This window comes from Eleutherodactylus coqui, chromosome 5, assembly GCF_035609145.1.
Source record: "Eleutherodactylus coqui strain aEleCoq1 chromosome 5, aEleCoq1.hap1, whole genome shotgun sequence".
Lineage (NCBI taxonomy): Eukaryota > Metazoa > Chordata > Amphibia > Anura > Eleutherodactylidae > Eleutherodactylus > Eleutherodactylus coqui.
The window spans coordinates 61953062-61969736 of NC_089841.1; positions in this window are offsets into that span (position 1 = coordinate 61953062).

Consider the following 16675-nt stretch of genomic DNA (forward strand, 5'->3'; position numbering starts at 1 on the left):
TGTGCAGGTTTAATGCCCATTAGTGGGAACAGTAAAAGGCGTATTGGCCATCACCATCACATCACAGCATTTACCGTTGGGTGTTGAACGCTGCAGTAATTGTGGTATAACACTCCTGTTGATTTCAATGGGGCCTCACAGACATGTGCTTGGTCATGGCACCTTCTAATGCCGAAATTTTCGAGCGCTATCTGCTCTATTTTACAGCGTTTAGCACACCTTATCACCCATCACAATGATGGGGTGCGCTAAAACCTGCTGTCGGACACAGGGACCTGTGTCTGAAAACAAAAGTAAAATTGCGGCAAAACGATTGAAATCACAGCGCTTTACTGACTGCATGTATGAGAGTGGCCTAAGGGGTTATTGCACCTTCATACGTAATTCACTTATTTGATTTGTAGACTTTTGTTTTTTGTTGAATTTGCATGTGTGTAGAAATGGGTTTCTTCACTTTTGTTGTGCATTCCATTTTCCCATCTATTCCAAGTGGTTCAGTGGTTCAGTAGTAGTATATAGCCCAAAAAGATATTTCTATAAAGCTAAAAACCCATCCAGCAAGGTTTGCTTGGACGGGGCGTATGGGCCCACATAGTTTGATCAAATTATGTGCTAAAAACCTGGCATTTTTTATGTGGTTAGTATAAACAACAGTTGTGCTTGTTTATGCAGATAATAAGTGTGTATGAGTGCCAACGAATGGGGTTGTAACTGTAATTGTTGCAGCTATAGCCTATATGCAACTTCACATTTATTGTATTTGTTGGATGTGCAGACATTTACTTTTTGTACCACGAGAACCTGTGGGGGAACAGTTTACTGACCAGTAAATGATGACATGTTCTAACCATATGTCTTCACTTACTATACTGTGTAAAGCCATTTAACAGGTTAATTCAGGTGTCCCCCATTCAATGCAGCATGTTTTCTAGTTTATGAATGGAAAACTAAAAGTGCAGTAAAGAGTAACACACTGTACAAGTAATGCATTTGTAAAAAGCTGTGTGGCAGCATCCAAATACCAGAATACGATACAGCTGATGGAGTAAACATAATACAAAAGGTTTATTGAAACCATAAAGTAAAAAATAAACAATGAATGTAGATGAAGGGTTAACTGACCAATTTCAACAATGATGTACATAAATTAGCAAAATCTAACAATCTAACATGCCACCTTAGTTTGGTTGAGACTAATACTCCTCTAACACAGTCTCTGCAATTATCTCAGTCCAGAAATAATAATCATAGCCACTAACATGGCAGCAATCTCTCATAGTTCGAGGTTAAATAACACCTGTAATAGTTCAATCTTCTGTGTATGCTTAACTGATGATGCTACACTCACAGGTCTTTGGTGCTGGTTGTATGCAAAAAAATAACTATCTGAGACCAGTCTCACTTATAGTTCTTCATGTTGGGCTTTTCCGTTAGCACTGGCCAGCACTGGCCAGTAACCATGCATGTTGTTGCTCAGGTTTGGCTCCAAGATCTTGTGAGAGAAGCCATAATGTTTTCTTATACGCCATCTTGTCTTTGTTTTGTTATAAGTATTGTTTCCTGTAATTTTTCAGTATTTTTTAATGTGTACATCCAGATCGCCAATGTAGAAGAAGAAAGAGCAATCGGAAAGATTCAAAGCCACAGAAGGATGAACTGCAGCTGAGCCAAGGGGAGGGTAAAGTAGGAGGGAGCAGTAAAATGACTTTAAGAAAATATGCATGATTAATCTGCTCAATAAAATAGATGATAATTAGTTATTTATACTGATATGTATCTCTCTCTCTCTTTCTCTCTCTCTCTGTATAAATATATATATATATATATATATATATATATATATATATATATATATATATATATATAGAGAGAGAGAGAGAGAGAGAGAGAGAGAGAGAGAGAGAGAGAGTCTTTGTCAAGCTTTCTATACACCTGTGAACAAATCAGACTAGTTCACCTGTAGACCACTTAGGCCGCCTCCCCAAAATATAGACCACTGAGGACCTCTCCTTGGACATCACAGACTTTTCATACTTAATCAGACAGAAACCATGTAGTGTTGCCTGCCCACTATATGAAAACCTTACTACTATTCCCCTGTAATAATATAGAAGATAGGTTACTGGGTACCCTTTCTGCTGGTGAATTACAGTTTTTCACATCAAGCAAGCGATGAAAGCTACAAACAGGATAATCAGTTAATCAGCACTACTATGGAAGCAATTTCCACAGCTTCCCATAATAAGAACAGCCAAGTCTTGCATGGAGATTAAATTGCCTTTACACACACACACACTCACACACACACATCTATATATATATATATATATATATATATATATATATATATATAGACTCTCACTAAGTCTAAACACAGCTATTCACAAAGGAAGAATAAAGTATATCTGTGGATACCTTTTTACACAACTTATGCTGCCACGCATGTCACCTTTTCATTGTTCACAGGTGCAGTGATCAAGTGTAGGGATCAGAATTATGGAAAAAATCACTAAGAAGTAGAGACCAGAGTGGTATCCGCAAGACTGCTAAGCAGTTGGTTAAAGAGAGAGAAGGCAAAGCAGCAGTGAAGGGATGTAGGAAGATGTTAAAGAAAAGTGGACATTAATCCAGAGGGTTGCTTAGATGTTAAGAGGTAAAATGGCAAATAGTTGGAGGAGAGTTTTAGATGAAGTGACACGTGTTAAGCATAAGGAATATTTAAGTGGAAATTAGCATGTGTTGTGTGAGGATTGTCGGCAGCATTGAGTGACCATTAACAGACAAACCATAGTGAGTAAGACTTTCCTACCTGAGTTTGTATGCTGCCGGCCATCACGTGTAATTATGGTCCCAGTTTTTACTTACTAAGCTAAGTTATGATCATAAATAGAGATGAGCGAACACCAAAATGTTCGGGTGTTCGTTATTCGTAACGAACTTCCCGTGATGCTCGAGGGTTCGTTTCGAACAACGAACCCCATTGAAGTCAATGGGCGACCAGAACATTTTTGTATTTCGCCGATGCTCGCTAAGGTTTTCATGTGTGAAAATCTGGGCAATTCAGGAAAGTGATGGGAATGACACAGTGACGGATAGGGCAGGCGAGGGGCTACATGTTGGGCTGCATCCTAAGTTCACAGGTCCCACTATTAAGCCACAATAGCGGCAAGAGTGGGCCCCCCCCCCTCCCAACAACTTTTACTTCTGAAAAGCCCTCATTAGCATGGCATACCTTTGCTAAGCACCACACTACCTCCAACAAAGCACAATCACTGCCTGCATGACACTCCACTGCCACTTCTCCTGAGTTACATGCTGCCCAACCGCACCCCCTCCCCCCCACAGCGCACACCAAAGTGTCCCTGCGCAGCCTTCAGCTGCCCTCATGCCACACCACGCTCATGTCTATTTAGAATTGCGTCTGCCATGACGAGGGACCTCAGGCATACACTGCAGAGGTTGGCACGGCTAGGCAGCGACCCTCTTTAAAAGTGGCGGAGCGATAGCCCACAATGCTGTACAGAAGCAATGAGAAATAGAATCCTGTGCCACCGCCATCAGGAGCTGCACACGTGGGCATAGCAATGGGGAACCTATGTGCCACACACTATTCATTCTGTCAAGGTGTCTGCATGCCCCAGTCAGACCGGGCTTTTTAATTCATAGACACAGGCAGGTACAACTCCCTATTGTGAAGTCCCTGTCGACCCACAGCATGGGTGGCTCCCTGGAACCCACCGGCGGTACACAGAAATATCCCATTGCATTGCCCAACACAGCTGAGGTAGTAATGTCGTGCTTAATGCAGGTGGGCTTCGGCCCACACTGCATGCCCCAGTCAGACTGGGGTTCTTTACAAGTGGACACATGTAGGTTTAACTCCCTGTGGACCCACTGCCTGGGTGGGTGCCAGGAAGCCACCGGCGGTACATAGAAATATCCCATTGCATTGCCCAACACAGCTGAGGTAGTAATGTCGTGCGTAATACAGGTGGGCTTCGGCCCACACTGCATGCCCCAGTCAGACGGGTTCTTTAGAAGTGTACAGATGTATTAAAAACTCAGTGTGCACCTACAGCATGGGTGGCTCCCTGGAACCCACCGGCGGTACACAAAAATATCCCATTGCATTGCCCAACACAGCTGAGGTAGTAATGTCGTGCGTAATACAGGTGGGCTTCGGCCCACACTGCATGCCCCAGTCAGACTGGGGTTCTTTACAAGTGGACACATGTAGGTTTAACTCCCTGTGGACCCACTGCCTGGGTGGGTGCCAGGAAGCCACCGGCGGTACATAGAAATATCCCATTGCATTGCCCAACACAGCTGAGGTAGTAATGTCGTGCGTAATACAGGTGGGCTTCGGCCCACACTGCATGCCCCAGTCAGACGGGTTCTTTAGAAGTGTACAGATGTATTAAAAACTCAGTGTGCACCTACAGCATGGGTGGCTCCCTGGAACCCACCGGCGGTACACAAAAATATCCCATTGCATTGCCCAACACAGCTGAGGTAGTAATGTCGTGCGTAATACAGGTGGGCTTCGGCCCACACTGCATGCCCCAGTCAGACTGGGGTTCTTTACAAGTGGACACATGTAGGTTTAACTCCCTGTGGACCCACTGCCTGGGTGGGTGCCAGGAAGCCACCGGCGGTACATAGAAATATCCCATTGCATTGCCCAACACAGCTGAGGTAACGTCAGCTGTAATGCAGGTGGGCTAAAAATTAATTTGATTACACTGTAGGCGAGGGCCCACAAAAATTGCTGTATCAACAGTACTAATGTACATCCCAAAAATTGGCCATGGCCAGCCAAGAGGGCAGGTGAAACCCATTAATCGCTTTGGTTAATGTGGCTTAAGTGGTAACTAGGCCTGGAGGCAGCCCAGTGTAACGAAAAATTGGTTCAAGTTAAAGTTCCAACGCTTTTAAGCTAATTGAAACTTATAAAAATTGTTCTGAAAAATTATTTGAGTGAGCCTTGTGGCCCTAAGAAAAATTGCCCGTTCAGCGTGATTACGTGAGGTTTCAGGAGGAGGAGCAGGAGGAGGAGGAGGAGGAATATTAGACACAGATTGATGAAGCACAAATGTCCCCGTTTTGGATGGTGAGAGAGAACGTAGCTTCCATCCGCGGGTGCAGCCTACGTATTGCTTACGTATCGCTGCTGTCCGCTGGTGGAGAACAGAAGTCTGGCGAAATCCAGCCTTTGTTCATCTTGATGAGTGTTAGCCTGTCGGCACTGTCGGTTGACAAGCGGCTACGCTTATCGGTGATGATTCCCCCAGCCGCACTAAACACCCTCTCCGACAACACGCTAGCCGCAGGACAAGCAAGCACCTCAAGGGCATACAGGGCTAGTTCAGGCCACGTGTCCAGCTTCGACACCCAGTAGTTGTAGGGGGCAGAGGCGTCACCAAGGATGGTCGTGCGATCCGCTACGTACTCCCTCACCATCCTTTTGCAGTGCTCCCGCCGACTCAGCCGTGACTGGGGAGCGGTGACACAGTCTTGGTGGGGAGCCATAAAGCTGGCCAGGCCCTTAAAGACTGTTGCACTGCCTGGGATGTACATGCTGCTCGATCTACGCACATCCCCTGCAACATGGCCCTCGGAACTGCGCCTTCTGCCACTAGCGCTGTCGGCTGGGAATTTTACCATCAGCTTGTCCGCAAGGGTCCTGTGGTATAGCAACACTCTCGAACCCCTTTCCTCTTCGGGAATCAGAGTGGGCAGGTTCTCCTTATACCGTGGATCGAGCAGTGTGTACACCCAGTAATCCGTAGTGGCCAGAATGCGTGCAACGCGAGGGTCACGAGAAAGGCATCCTAACATGAAGTCAGCCATGTGTGCCAGGGTACCTGTACGCAACACATGGCTGTCTTCACTAGGAAGATCACTTTCAGGATCCTCCTCCTCCTCCTCCTCCTCAGGCCATACACGCTGAAAGGATGACAGGCAATCAGCCGGTGTACCGTCAGCAGCGGGCCAAGCTGTCTCTTCCCCCTCCTCCTCATCCTCCTCCTCCTCCTGTACGCGCTGTGAAATAGACAGGAGGGTGCCCTGACTATCCAGCGGCATACTGTCTTCCCCCGCCCCCGTTTCCGAGCGCAAAGCAGCTGCCTTTATGGTTTGCAGGGAATTTCTCAAGATGCATAGCAGAGGAATGGTGACGCTAATGATTGTAGCATCGCCGCTCACCACCTGGGTAGACTCCTCAAAATTACCAAGGACATGGCAGATGTCTGCCAACCAGGCCCACTCTTCTGAAAGGAATTGAGGAGGCTGACTCCCACTGCGCCGCCCATGTTGGAGTTGGTATTCGACTATAGCTCTACGCTGTTCATAGAGCCTGGCCAACATGTGGAGCGTAGAGTTCCACCGTGTGGGCACGTCGCACAGCAGTCGGTGCACTGGCAGCTTAAAGTGATGTTGCAGGGTGCGCAGGGTGGCAGCGTCCGTGTGGGACTTGCGGAAATGTGCGCAGAGCCGGCGCGCCTTTACGAGCAGGTCTGACAAGCGTGGGTAGCTTTTCAGAAACCGCTGAACCACCAAATTAAAGACGTGGGCCAGGCATGGCACGTGCGTGAGGCTGCCGAGCTGCAGAGCCGCCACCAGGTTACGGCCGTTGTCACACACGACCATGCCCGGTTGGAGGCTCAGCGGCGCAAGCCAGCGGTCGGTCTGCTGTGTCAGACCCTGCAGCAGTTCGTGGGCCGTGTGCCTCTTATCGCCTAAGCTGAGTAGTTTCAGCACGGCCTGCTGACGCTTGCCCACCGCTGTGCTGCCACACCGCGCGACACCGACTGCTGGCGACATGCTGCTGCTAACACATCTTGATTGTGAGACAGAGGAGGAGGAGGAGGAGGAGGGTGCTTTAGTGGAGGAAGCATACACCTCCGCAGATACCACCACCGAGCTGGGGCCCGCAATTCTGGGGGTGGGTAGGACGTGAGCGGTCCCAGGCTCTGACTCTGTCCCAGCCTCCACTAAATTCACCCAATGTGCCGTCAGGGAGATGTAGTGGCCCTGCCCGCCTGTGCTTGTCCACGTGTCCGTAGTTAAGTGGACCGTGGCAGTAACCGCGTTGGTGAGGGCGCGCACAATGTTGCGGGAGACGTGGTCGTGCAGGGCTGGGACGGCACATCGGGAAAAGTAGTGGCGACTGGGAACTGAGTAGCGCGGGGCCGCCGCCTCCATGATACTTTTGAAGGACTCCGTTTCCACAACCCTATACGGCAGCATCTCAAGGCTGATGAATTTTGCGATGCGGACGGTTAACGTTTGAGCGTGCGGGTGCGTGGCGGCGTACTTGCGCTTGCGCTCGAACACTTGCGCAAGCGACGGCTGAACGGTGCGCTGAACTACACTGCTGGATGGGGCCGAGGACAGCGGAGATGAGGGTGTGGGTGCAGGCCATGAGGCGGTAGTGCCTGTGTCCTGAGAGGGGGGTTGCATCTCAGTGGCAGGTTGGGGCACAGGGGGAGAGGCAGGGGTGCAAACCGGAGGCGGTGAACGGCCTTCGTCCCACCTTGTGGGGTGCTTGGCCATCATATGTCTGCGCATGGTGGTGGTGGTGAGGCTGTTGGTGTTGGCTCCCCGGCTGAGCTTTGCGCAACAAAGGTTGCACACCACTGTTCGTCGGTCGTCAGGCGTCTCTGTGAAAAACTGCCAGACCTTAGAGCACCTCGGCCTCTGCAGGGTGGCATGGCGCGGGGGGGCGCTTTGGGAAACACTTGGTGGATTATTCGGTCTGGCCCTGCCTCTACCCCTGGCCCTGGCCACCGCACTGCCTCTTGCAACCTGCCCTGCTGATGCCCTTGACTCCCCCTCTGAAGACCTGTCCTCCTGAGTAAGCGTTGCACACCAGGTGGGGTCAGTCACCTCATCGTCCTGCTGCTCTTCCTCCGAATCCTCTGTGCGCTGCTCCCTGGGACTTACTGCCCTTACTACTACCTCACTGCAAGACAACTGTGTCTGATCGTCATCGTCCTCCTCACCCACAGAAAGTTGTTGAGACAGTTGGCGGAAGTCCCCAGCCTCTTCCCCCGGACCCCGGGAACTTTCGAATGGTTGGGCATCAGTGACGATAAACTCCTCTGGTGGGAGAGGAACCGCTGCTGCCCAATCTAAGCAGGGGCCCGAGAACAGTTCCTGGGAGTGTTCCCGCTCCTGAGCAGGTGTCATTGTAGTGGAGTGAGGAGGCTGGGAGGAAGGAGGAGCAGCAGACAGAGGATTCGGATTGGCAGCAGTGGACGGCGCAGAACTGCGGGTAGACGATAGGTTGCTCGAAGCACTTTCTGCCATCCAGGACAGGACCTGCTCACACTGCTCATTTTCTAATAACCGTCTCCCGCGTGGACCCATTAATTGGGCGATGAATGTGGGGACGCCAGAAACGTGCCTCTCTCCTAATCGCGCAGCAGACAGCTGCGACACACCTGGATCAGGAGCTTGGCCTGTGCCCACACCCTCACTTGGCCCTCCGCGTCCTCGGCCACGTCCACGTCCACGTCCTCTAGGCTTACCCCTACCCCTCAGCATGCTGTATTACCAGTGATTAGATTTCCCAGGCAGGAAATAAATTGGCGCAAGACTGCAGGCCAAATATAATTTTTGCCCTTTTTGGAAAACGAAAGGCCCCACTGCCTCTAGTGAATGAATTATCTAAGTTTAATAACTGCGCTGTGTCCCTGCTTATGTGTCACAGAACGTGAGGGTAGCAGAGTTATTAACTGTGGCAGAGCAGGTATTTTTTTTCCCAATTAAGGAAAGCAAATGGCGAAGCCAGCAGTAAAGCGTAGCTGGCTGCGTATGATTTAGCAATGTTTTTCACGCAGCTCACACGTCTCCACAGGCGTAAGGACGGACACAGGCTGGACAAATAGATTTCTTTTCAGTTTTTTCCCACCAACAGGCAGCACTGCGTATATTCAATGAACCTGCGAAGTTTAATAACTGCGCTGTGTCCCTGCTTATGTGTCACAGAACGTGAGGGTAGCAGAGTTATTATAACTCTTGGAGAGCAGGTATTTTTTTTCCCAATTAAGGAAAGCAAATGGCGAACCCAGCAGTAAACCGTAGCTGGCTGCGTATGATTTAGCAATGTTTTTCACGCAGCTCACACGTCTCCACAGGCGTAAGGACGGACACAGGCTGGACAAATAGATTTCTTTTCAGTTTTTTCCCACCAACAGGCAGCACTGCGTATATTCAATGAACCTGCGAAGTTTAATAACTGCGCTGTGTCCCTGCTTATGTGTCACAGAACGTGAGGGTAGCAGAGTTATTATAACTCTTGGAGAGCAGGTATTTTTTTTCCCAATTAAGGAAAGCAAATGGCGAAGCCAGCAGTAAAGCGTAGCTGGCTGCGTATGATTTAGCAATGTTTTTCACGCAGCTCACACGTCTCCACAGGCGTAAGGACGGACACAGGCTGGACAAATAGATTTCTTTTCAGTTTTTTCCCACCAACAGGCAGCACTGCGTATATTCAATGAACCTGCGAAGTTTAATAACTGCGCTGTGTCCCTGCTTATGTGTCACAGAACGTGAGGGTAGCAGAGTTATTATAACTCTTGGAGAGCAGGTATTTTTTTTCCCAATTAAGGAAAGCAAATGGCGAACCCAGCAGTAAACCGTAGCTGGCTGCGTATGATTTAGCAATGTTTTTCACGCAGCTCACACGTCTCCACAGGCGTAAGGACGGACACAGGCTGGACAAATAGATTTCTTTTCAGTTTTTTCCCACCAACAGGCAGCACTGCGTATATTCAATGAACCTGCGAAGTTTAATAACTGCGCTGTGTCCCTGCTTATGTGTCACAGAACGTGAGGGTAGCAGAGTTATTATAACTCTTGGAGAGCAGGTATTTTTTTTCCCAATTAAGGAAAGCAAATGGCGAAGCCAGCAGTAAAGCGTAGCTGGCTGCGTATGATTTAGCAATGTTTTTCACGCAGCTCACACGTCTCCACAGGCGTAAGGACGGACACAGGCTGGACAAATAGATTTCTTTTCAGTTTTTTCCCACCAACAGGCAGCACTGCGTATATTCAATGAACCTGCGAAGTTTAATAACTGCGCTGTGTCCCTGCTTATGTGTCACAGAACGTGAGGGTAGCAGAGTTATTATAACTCTTGGAGAGCAGGTATTTTTTTTCCCAATTAAGGAAAGCAAATGGCGAAGCCAGCAGTAAAGCGTAGCTGGCTGCGTATGATTTAGCAATGTTTTTCACGCAGCTCACACGTCTCCACAGGCGTAAGGACGGACACAGGCTGGACAAATAGATTTCTTTTCAGTTTTTTCCCACCAACAGGCAGCACTGCGTATATTCAATGAACCTGCGAAGTTTAATAACTGCGCTGTGTCCCTGCTTATGTGTCACAGAACGTGAGGGTAGCAGAGTTATTATAACTCTTGGAGAGCAGGTATTTTTTTTCCCAATTAAGGAAAGCAAATGGCGAAGCCAGCAGTAAAGCGTAGCTGGCTGCGTATGATTTAGCAATGTTTTTCACGCAGCTCACACGTCTCCACAGGCGTAAGGACGGACACAGGCTGGACAAATAGATTTCTTTTCAGTTTTTTCCCACCAACAGGCAGCACTGCGTATATTCAATGAACCTGCGAAGTTTAATAACTGCGCTGTGTCCCTGCTTATGTGTCACAGAACGTGAGGGTAGCAGAGTTATTATAACTCTTGGAGAGCAGGTATTTTTTTTCCCAATTAAGGAAAGCAAATGGCGAAGCCAGCAGTAAAGCGTAGCTGGCTGCGTATGATTTAGCAATGTTTTTCACGCAGCTCACACGTCTCCACAGGCGTAAGGACGGACACAGGCTGGACAAATAGATTTCTTTTCAGTTTTTTCCCACCAACAGGCAGCACTGCGTATATTCAATGAACCTGCGAAGTTTAATAACTGCGCTGTGTCCCTGCTTATGTGTCACAGAACGTGAGGGTAGCAGAGTTATTATAACTCTTGGAGAGCAGGTATTTTTTTTCCCAATTAAGGAAAGCAAATGGCGAACCCAGCAGTAAACCGTAGCTGGCTGCGTATGATTTAGCAATGTTTTTCACGCAGCTCACACGTCTCCACAGGCGTAAGGACGGACACAGGCTGGACAAATAGATTTCTTTTCAGTTTTTTCCCACCAACAGGCAGCACTGCGTATATTCAATGAACCTGCGAAGTTTAATAACTGCGCTGTGTCCCTGCTTATGTGTCACAGAACGTGAGGGTAGCAGAGTTATTATAACTCTTGGAGAGCAGGTATTTTTTTTCCCAATTAAGGAAAGCAAATGGCGAACCCAGCAGTAAACCGTAGCTGGCTGCGTATGATTTAGCAATGTTTTTCACGCAGCTCACACGTCTCCACAGGCGTAAGGACGGACACAGGCTGGACAAATAGATTTCTTTTCAGTTTTTTCCCACCAACAGGCAGCACTGCGTATATTCAATGAACCTGCGAAGTTTAATAACTGCGCTGTGTCCCTGCTTATGTGTCACAGAACGTGAGGGTAGCAGAGTTATTATAACTCTTGGAGAGCAGGTATTTTTTTTCCCAATTAAGGAAAGCAAATGGCGAACCCAGCAGTAAACCGTAGCTGGCTGCGTATGATTTAGCAATGTTTTTCACGCAGCTCACACGTCTCCACAGGCGTAAGGACGGACACAGGCTGGACAAATAGATTTCTTTTCAGTTTTTTCCCACCAACAGGCAGCACTGCGTATATTCAATGAACCTGAGAAGTTTAATAACTGCGCTGTGTCCCTGCTTATGTGTCACAGAACGTGAGGGTAGCAGAGTTATTAACTGTGGCAGAGCAGGTATTTTTTTTCCCAATTAAGGAAAGCAAATGGCGAAGCCAGCAGTAAAGCGTAGCTGGGTGCGTATGATTTAGCAATGTTTTTCACGCAGCTCACACGTGTCCACAGGCGTTAGGACGGACAGAGGCTGGACAAATAGATTTGTTTTCAGGTTTTTCCCACCAACAGGCAGCACTGCGTATATTCTATGAATAATAACTGTGTTGTGGCCCTGCCTATACAATTCTTTCCCTGCAGTATCAATGGAGGGTGGAATGCTCTGCAGAGGCGATTTTGAGAAGCCCAAAAAAAATGCAGCACAGCCAACAGCAGCCTGGACAGTACTGCACACGGATAAATATGGCCCTAGAAAGGACCGTTGAGGTTCTTGAAGGCTACACTCACTCCTAACACTCTCCCTGCCTATGCAGCACTTCTGTCCCTAATGCCAGGTGCAACGGTCTGCAGAGGCGACTTTGAGAAAAAAAAAAATCCCACTGCTAACAGCAGCCAACACACAGCTATCAGTGGCCCTAATAAGGACCTTTGGGGGGTCTTGAAGCCTACACTAACTACCAATTCTTTCCCTACAGCAGCTCCGGTATAAACAGCACTGTCCCTCATCTAACTCACACCGCATCTGAGGCGAGCCGCGGGAGGGGCCGACTTTTATATTAGGCGAACACCTGATCTCGCCAGCCACTCACAGCAGGGGGGTGGTATAGGGCTTAAACGTTGCAGGGGGAAGTTGTAATGCCTTCCCTGTCTTTCAATTGGCCAGAAAAGCGCGCTAACGTCTCAGGGAAGGAAGTGAAAGTAACCAGAACACCGCATGGTGTTCGTCACGAATAACGAACATCCCGAACACCCTAATATTCGCACGAATATCAAGCTCGGACGAACGCGTTCGCTCATCTCTAATCATAAACATTGTGGCCGTATTATTTTTGTGCATTTTTGTATGTGTCAGTAAGTATGAAGTACTCGTGTATCTGTTATATATGATATGTGTACTGTTATATATGATATGTATACTGTATATACTTTTGAACATTGTACTATTGATGTACGATGCTAAAATGAGCTAATTGTGTACTTAATAAACCTACTGAGTGCATTGAAAACAGATTAAAATTAAGAACAAAAATTTTCTTAAAGAGTATCACGTTTTCATTCTGGGTAAATTCATGTTGTCAGAGGCCTGCCCAGTCAGCTTACTAGTGGCAGACATACTTACAGTGATACAAGCAGTAATTGAATATACCCTAAATGGTATTAGACCCTTAATGAGCCAGCTGTTAACCACCATTTGCAAAGTACTTAAGGCTACAGATTGTGAATAGAGATGAGCGAGCGTACTCCGTAAGGACAGATACTCGAGTGAGTATCGTCCTTTTCGAGTACCTGCCTGCTCGCCCGTAAGATTCGGGTGCAGATGGGGAGTGGGGGGCGGCGAGGGAGAGCGGGGGGTAACGGGGAGGAGACCTCTCTTTCTCCCCATTCCCTCCTACTAACTCCCGCAGCACACCGCTCACCCCCACCGGCACACGAATCTTTGCGGGCGAGCAGGCAGGTACTCGGTAAGGACGATACTCGCTTGAGTATCTGTCCTTACCGAGTACGCTGGCTCATTTCTAATTGGGAATCATTACCCGTATTTGCAACACATTTGTCTAAAAACCATATAGATATTTCTGCTCGTTTTCAAATAATGGAGAATCAGTTGATCACACAAAATGCTGTGTGAACAGTCTATGATTCTTTGAGTAGCTCAAACTTAACCTTAATTTGGAACACAAGAATATACCTGTAGCGCTCCATTGCGCTAATAATTTCCAGTGGGCTCTGTCACTTGCTCTGCCTACGGTGTTAGGCACCCCAGCCCAGGGCTGCAGTGATGATATCTCCTCTCCTGGTTGTCACAGCACAAACACCCGATATCTGGCAGCTTAGTCACTGTATCGGCTTAACACACTACAAAGTCAATAACTCTCCCCAGTCAAGACCCACTACGCAGCATAAAAAACAGTCTTCTTATGGTCAGAGCATCATTCGATTGGTTTGTGTTCAGTGGGCATGCTTATAACAGATGCACCAGATTTTGTTTCACACTCTGATTTTAGGTGCAATTTCTGTTACATCTTTTCTTTTACACGTTCATGGCAATTGTATGCAACAGTGTGAGTCTTTAAGCAATAGCACGGGTCCTTACACACTATGAGAAAAAGGATAAGGGAATGCACTTCTCTACAACAGTACTGATTATATTTGCATGCATGGTGTTTCAAATATTTTCTGATGCAATAGTGGATGTACCTATATACTTCCTAGAACTTGAGGAAGCCCCAAAAGGTCCATCAGCCGCATATAAGGAAACCAACTGCAGTTGCAATGGTTAACCCCTTAAGGATATGGCCTATTTTGGCGTTAAAGGAGGCAACGTTTTTTTGAGGGATTTTTTCATCCCATCTTTTTGAAAAACGTAACTTTTTTATAATTCCATCAACATGGCCGTATAAAAGCTTGTTTTTTGAATGGTGAACTTTAGTTCTTATTGGTGCCATTTTTAGGTGCATAGACTTTATTATAAAACTTTTATTATTTTTTTATTTAGGGAGAAAAAACACATGAATTCTATCATTTTTTTTTTTTTTACAGCATTAATCATGCAGCATAAATGATACAATACATTTTTTCTGTGGGCCGGTACGATTGCAACAGTACCAAAATTGTTATTCCTTTTTAGGTTTTTCCACAATAAAAACCCTTTTTTGGGAAAAAAAAAATCCTAAATTGCTGCATTCAAAGTCCTATAACTTTTTTTATTTTTCCATAGATGGAGCTCTTTGAGGGCTTGTTTTTTTGTGTAATGAGCTGTAGTTTTTATGTGTACCATTTGGGGGTACTCATGGCTTTTTTATCACTTTTTATTGCGTTTTTTGGGAGGCAACATTAAATGAATAAGCATTTTGGATAGTTTTTTTAGGGGTTTTTTTATGCTTTTTGCCATGCAGAATAAAAAATGTGTTTAACTTGTTGTACGAGTTGTTATGGGTACGACAATACCAAACAAGTGTGATTTTAAATTTATTACATTTTTTTTATACTAGTGGGGAAAGCACAAACAAGGTTTACTTGTACTTTTTTTTTTACACATTTTTTTTATTTTTACACATATTTTTGTCCTGCAATGCCTTATCGCTTGTTATAGTGATCATAGGCACTGGCAAAGCAGGACACCTGTATCTAGCATCCTGTTGCCATGGCAAACCATCAGCTGGTTCCTGTAAAATGGACAACAAAGATATAGCCACACATGATTCAGTTGCAACCAGATGAATAGTTGATGTGCCCAGTGGGAGATTGACTGTCGCCTTCGCCGCTGCATTCACCCTTTGATTCTCTAGTGCCTTTGGAGTCATTTCCTTGGTATGAGCCTGACCCTGTTTGGGAAGAGCTAAAACCTAATGCAACACAGATTCTGTCTCTGCACTTTGGATTGGTTTACCCAATGATCTATCAAAAGTGTGAAGAAGGTGGAGCTGGCCGATACCTGTGACAACAATGTATGGAGATTTAGAACCAATTGTGACCGTATCAACTGCTGGTAAATTGTGGACCATGAGAAAGGTTTGAGATTGTCCTTGGCAACTTTTTTCATGCCTTGAAACAATGGAGTGTTTAAAGGGGAATGACATTAGTGTATGAATCCCTTTTCAATGTAGACCTGAACTTGAGTATGAATACTGGCTTCCTGAGCAGCACTCAAAGGGTATTGCCTGATGTTGTGTGACTGTATGGAATGTTTGACTTTAACATCCACCAGAGTGACAGGCAGTTGTCCAATATCCATTTTGTCTTTTGCCCAGAGTGCCTCTGGTACTGATGCTAGAAATTGTTGCGTGTAAAGAGACACATTTTCCTGAGAATCTGTAAAATTAAGTACAGTACAAATGGTTGTTAACTGTTGATTAGTTAGGGGGCTAGTCACATACATACCATTTGGGGTATGCTCATTTGTTGCTTGTATTGTGTTAAGCATGTCTGCCCCTAATAAGTTGACTGGACAGGTCTCTCATCAAACATCTACCCACATTGAAAAAGTAAACTCTAGCTATACATTTGATTCTATTTGCAACATACTTATCAGGCTTGTCAAGTACCCAATTGTCTATATACTATATTAGTGTTTTAGCATTAGTATTCAAATAAATAAAACCCAATATGTTGAATATACCATTTACTAGTGTTGTGCATGTACTACCCTCAAATGGAGATACACTTCTTTTTTGATAGATTGGTCTGTGTCAAGGAGGGAAAAATTATTATATCAGATAAATCTTACTCATCTTCCCTCCCCTTACAGCATTTAGCTTCACTCCTTGTGACCTGGCTAACTCTTTGAGCATGTCTCTCTCAGTCAATGTCCAACAATACAAATACCATATAACACAATACAACTTATGCACAGGCCATTCACACTCACAAAAAAATCACAAAAATAACTGATCTACATCATTCACGATCAAATAACAAGATCAGATTTGAAAGAAACTTACAACCTGATTCTCTTGTGCAGCAATAACAGAGTCATTACTAACTCATACATCTCACACATGCAATTCCAGCAATCTGCTTTAGAATGCAATGGAAATGAAAACTTAATTTCACAGTTTTCTTTTTTTATTTTTATGTGCTCTGACCATAATCTCATATCTTTCCAATAAGAGACTTTTATACAAAGCAATTCCTTCTCTCGTTTTCCCACACCACAATTAGCTAAGCACGGCTCTAGTACATGTTCAACTCTGTAGGAACAAAAGCCCTACTCACTGTGGTTTTATGTTTGTCTATTCTCCACCATCC